General features: G+C 37.6%; 1 pseudogene; it reads left to right on the forward strand.

The window, feature by feature from the left end:
* Positions 1-4,369: 4,369 nt before the first annotated feature.
* On the forward strand, positions 4,370-4,953 carry LOC120102453 (60S ribosomal protein L17-like; annotated as a pseudogene).
* Positions 4,954-5,663: the final 710 nt, after the last annotated feature.

Here is a 5,663-nt window from a genome sequence, read left to right on the forward strand (position 1 = left end):
GAACAACAATGCCAACCAACCAGAGCTTCCAGGGACTAAGTCTGTACCCAAAGAGTATACATGGACTGACCCTGTGCTCCAACTGCACAGGTAGCCTTGAATAGTCTTGTAAGAGCACCAGTGGAAGGGGAAGCCCTTGGTCCTGCCAAGGCTGAATCCTCAGTGAATGTGATTGTTGGGGGGAGGGTCGTAATGGGGGGAGGATGGGGAGGGGAGCACCCATATAAAAGGTGAGGGGAAGTGGTTAGGGGGATTTTGTCCTGGAAACCAGGAAAGGGAATAACAATTGAAATGTAAGTACGAAATACCCAAGTTAATAAAGATGGAGAAAAAAAAGCAAACTAATCAAAATAGTGTAAAAAAAATGAAATTTTTTTGTAAGTGTGCTGCGATTTTAATGTTATTTTTGTGGCAGGGAGTTGTACCGACTATTTATTGGAATGTCTTTTCTTGGTTGTAGGATGAGCACCTGGCTGCCTTGTTCCAGAAGCTGGAGGAACCCTTTGTTCTGTTAAGCAGGAGGATGGAACACTGCAATGTTTAGAGGAAGTGCTATCTATATTAATGGTTAGAGATGTTGAGTGCTTTTTACTGGTTTTGTGCCCAATTTTATCATGAACGTTTTAAGATTAAGAAAATTTTGTTTTAATCTTCAATTGCTTATAGTCTGACTTATTTGCTTTTCTGTTACTATAGTGAAATAACATGACCAAGTCAGTTTATGGAAGAGTTTATTTTGGTTGTGTCAGTTTTAGGACCTGTACTATCATATTTTGGAACACCAGGGGGAATATCAGAAGTAATACTAATATAACGTAGTGTTATCCTAATAGTTGGGTTATAATAATCCTTATCAACAATCTCTGGTTATTCTAAGTCAGTAATTTTCCTTATGAGATAATATTTACTTTCACCTCCATAAATATAATAGTCATGCGGCAAAACTAGTAACAGCTAATGATGAAAGAAAAATTCCCTGTGTATATAGACTGATTTTTTTGTGAACTTCTTTTTGAAATATGTCGAATTATAACAGCAGTATTGTTGGTATCAGGAATTCCCTTGAGCAGCGACACCATTTGGTAACTGTTGACATGGAAACAGCCCTACATTCCCAGTATTCCTTTGGCCCAAATCCCAACTCCATATGGGAGTAGTTATGTCATATTCCAAATGAAAGGCAGACTTCTTCTGCCCTCATGCTCTCTGTTCTCTTCATTCTTTTCTCTTCTTTCTCTTGCCCTTTTCCCTTTCTTGTTCTCCCATTAAATCTCACCAAGTGGAACTGTGCTAGTTTTGTGTGCTTTATTTGGATGGGTGTTGTGGGTATTTTATTACAACGAGATTTTAATAACAACAAGTATGATAATTTAAGAGCTTGGAAATCAGACTGACTGGAAATAAATTCCAATTTGGGCACTCACCAGATGTTGAACTTATATTACTAAAATAAAGTTGTGGGTGATAGTAATTTTTCCCTGTAGTGTTGTGAGAATTAATCTAACTCCTGTAAACCTCTTGTGTTTTATTACTTATCAGGAACATTGGGTAGTAGTAGCCATTTTAATTGTTTCACGAAATAAAGTTTGTAGAGTTGTGGAGAATGGAGTTTATAAAAGCTAAACTACACATAACTACACATAACTAAATTGTATAATCAGATTTATCTTATAAAATTATAATCTTAAAGGAAGAAGGTTAAAATGTAGAATAGGAAATAATGCCATGCTATTGTTAGAAGTGATTTAACATTCTATCAGAAAACTGAAGAAATGGAAATTCATCTATTAAGGTGGGATACAGTCCATAATACATTCTATATTATGTTAACATTATTCTTAAATGTGATTTTTAAAATGGACTAAATATGTTTTAATGAGAAGAATTAGTTTGGGTTTGAATGCTCTTTTTTGCCGTTTAGGCAATATGTCAGTATTGAGGGCACCCAGACATCAGAGCTCTGGAAGGCATGTTGATACTGTTTTTTTCTTTGTCTCCTGGGTGTGAGAAGTATAACAGATCTTAAAGAGCTGTATTCTTGTTTGTTTAAAAAAAACTGATACATAAGAGAGTGTGTGTTGTTTGTGTGTATGTGTCTGTATGTGTGTGTGTCTGTGTGTGTGTGTCTCTCTGTGTGTGTATCTGAAATGATAACAATATATTCTTTGGAAAGTATTTTGTTCTTTCTCAATTAAATTTATTCATTTGTTCAAATTGGCTACCCTTTATTATCACAGTTATAGGGAAATTAGAATCCTACTGCTTTAGTGTAGGTTGAAATATACAGAGAAGAGTATCTTAAATTGAGGACTCTGTTATGTCACATAGATGAGAGTTTCTGGATATTTTCTATATCTTTTTATTGCTCATTAAGGGGAATTTTCTGCTATACTGTGTCTTCAGACTTTTTCTGTTCAAATAACTCTCCTCCCTTAATGTAGGTAAAGATACTAACTTCTGTGTTTTGGATAATTCTGTATCATTGAGTTGAGTCAACTGGGCAGTCTGTTTTGCAAATGAAATTTCAGGTTTATGTGTGTACTACTTACTAGTATTAGAAGCATTTATTTAGCATTTTTCTTTAGTTCTTTCTGGACAAGATAGCTACATTTGCAGTTTCGTTTGAAAGTCAGTTTTTCTCTTATGTGAAAATACTAGGAAATTCTAGATTCCCTACAAGGCTTTATTTTTGTTCCAGGTAGTTTTGACTGAGCTCTGAAAGGGATTTTTTTTAATGTAAAGAAATTGATTTTAGGCTAGGGACACTTACCTTCTGGTCTCTTGTTCTTTTGTCTGGCTTATGTAGTGAGGCAGGAGAGCTTTATGTGTTCTGTGTTTCTTTGTTCTGAGCCCCCTGCTCTCTAACCTATTTATACCTACTTATACCAGAATTACAAAAGTCTGATTGTAGTTTTATGTCTCATTTTCTTCTCCTACAATCTGAACCTGATATCTGAATTGCCTGTTTTTCCTTGTAAGAAATCAAAGGCCACAGAAAACTGACTCTGCTGCTGTTAGAATGAGTCAGTTCATCAGAGCCATGTTTGGTGGAACAAGCTTTTAATCCTAGCAGGTGAATCTCTATGAGTTCCCGGCCAGCCTGGTCTACATAGAACACCTTTTCATCATGATGCTAACCACCAGCTGGAGTGGCATTATTACCAGAATAAAGTGTAAGGAAAAGCAGGTGCACATAAGTTCTTTAAAGCAATAGTCCTCCCATGGATGGCCTCTGAATGTTGGTGTTGGTGTTTGTGCATTAGAAGTAAAAGTAGAATTGGAATAATTAGCTCTTTTAAGGCTTTAAGAATGCTAGTGACTGTAGAGAGAGTATCTTGTGTATTTGTATGGATATATCACCTTTCAGTTAAAAAAAAATTATGGCCTTTAGGAAAGGGTAGTATAGAAGGTGGGACAACCAGGAGGCAGAAAGAATTCTGGGATAGAGCCAGGTGGGAGAGATTTGCCCTGGAAAATGTGACCAGACAGACTCGTGGTTCCTGAGCGCAGGTAATGAGCCACATGGCGGAATGTAGATTTGAGTAAGTGGGTTAGAATTTGTCAGAGAAGAGTCTAGCTCTATGGCCAAGGTATTTGTTAATATATTTTGAGTCTCTGTCTTATTCCTGGGATCATGGGGCTGGGAGGAAGAACCAGGTCCAAACTTCTACAAGTGACAACATGAATCCAAACAAAATCTAAATCTGAGCAATGACCAGTGTATAGTTTTGATTTTTGGAACAGAATGATGACCTTCACCTGGAACTCAATCCCAACATAGGTTGGGAGTGAAAGCATGATTTATTTCATACTAACTAGATGAGCTATTAGCGATGTGGCTTATATCACCGTGCAGACACTGAATATTTATGTTCTTCAATATTTTTTAGAACTTAAAAGCAGACAGCATGGTACCTAATCTCGGCTTTCAGGATATGACACCAAGAGAACAGAACTTTCAAGGGAAGGCTACAGAGCAGGGAACCCCGATTCAAGGAAGGGCACAATGACTATTGTAACCAGAGTCGAAATGCCTCATTTGAGTGAGCTGGTTTCTTAGAAGAAGTATTTCCATAACTGTCTTGGAAAATTAGTCTCTCTACAATCACAAGATCTTCATTTGTTTTACTACCCTGCATTACAGTTCCACAGAAATTGGCAAGTCTTTCCCATTGGTTTCCTTGTAGAATAAATTGTAAAACCACAAATATTAAAAAAAAAATCATTGTTTTAGGAACACATTAATGAGAAGAAAGACATATATAGCACAGTAGAAAGGATTTAGATTTTGGTTTTATCCCAGTTGCTTCTGTTCCCTATTTTGCCAGATTTAAAAAAACAATGGTTGTTCTTCCTGTAATCGGCCAGAGGGGACCTGTGAAGATGGTTCGCTACTCCCTAGACCCAGAAAACCCCACGAAATCATGCAAGTCAAGAGGCTCAAACCTTCGAGTTCACTTTAAGAACACCCAGGAAACTGCCCAGGCCATCAAGGGTATGCATATCCGCAAAGCCACCAAGTATCTGAAGGATGTCACTTTAAAGAAGCAGTGTGTGCCATTCCGGCAGTATAATGGTGGAGTTGGTAGGTGCGCCCAGGCCAAACAGTGGGGTTGGACACAGGGACGGTGGCCAAAAAAGAGTGCTGAATTTTTCCTGCACATGCTTAAAAATGCAGAGAGTAATGCTGAACTTAAGGGTTTGGATGTAGATTCTCTGGTCATTGAACACATCCAGGTGAACAAGGCTCCTACGATGCGCAGACGAACCTACAGAGCTCACGGCTGGATTAACCCATACATGAGCTCCATCTGCCACATCAAGATGATGCTCACTGAGAAGGAACAGATTGTTCCAAAGCCAGAAGAGAAGGTTGCACCGAAGAAAAAGGTATCCCAGAAGAAACTGAAGAAACAAAAGCTCATGGCACGGGAAAAAATTCAGCATAAATAAATGCAGATAAAGTAAAAAAAAAATGGTTATTTTAGAAACGACCCTGAGGAGGCAAAACAGAATCTGGCCAATGGATTTCTTTTCTGGAATAGTCTTTCTTGGTTGCCATCATCTGCTTACAAGGTGCACCAGGAAGGGTGATTGTACACAAATTTATATTTTATATGTGTATCAGTTTTTCAAGTTTTCTAGGGTTCTTATTAGCTGTTAAATGTTTTCAGAAAATTTTGAGATTAGTGATTTGTGTCAGTAGATCTTGGCATAACTTCCTGAGCTTGTTGAGTCTTTGTTTCATTGTCTCTGGTCAGTTTCTTCAGCATACTTGTGTATCAGGTTGCTTTTTCTTTCTGAATTTTCTAATTCGTTTTATTAAACAGATAAAAATTTAAGTTCTAGAAAGCAAGGGATGTGTAACTGAAGGAAGTACACAGTACGTGTCCCATGCTGAAAACTAAGAAAATACTGAGTGAATATCTGTCAAAATGAGGGAAAAAAAAAAACCAGTTGTGCATGTTTGGTGGTGTTTCTAAGTTCCTTTGTTGCTCAGTCTGGTGGGTAGACTCCGTGTCAGCTGCTTGTTTTAGTAGTCTGCATCTAGATTTTGACCTGGGTAGGTGCTTGTTCTTTGGAAGTAGCAGGATACTAATCTTCTTTTGTCTTGCTTTCCATCACTGGCTGGCCAAGCATGGTTTTGCAGCAGAATATTTTTT

The sequence above is a fragment of the Rattus norvegicus genome, chromosome 2 (genome assembly GCF_021556685.1).
Source record: "Rattus norvegicus strain SHRSP/BbbUtx chromosome 2, alternate assembly SHRSP_T2T, whole genome shotgun sequence".
Lineage (NCBI taxonomy): Eukaryota > Metazoa > Chordata > Mammalia > Rodentia > Muridae > Rattus > Rattus norvegicus.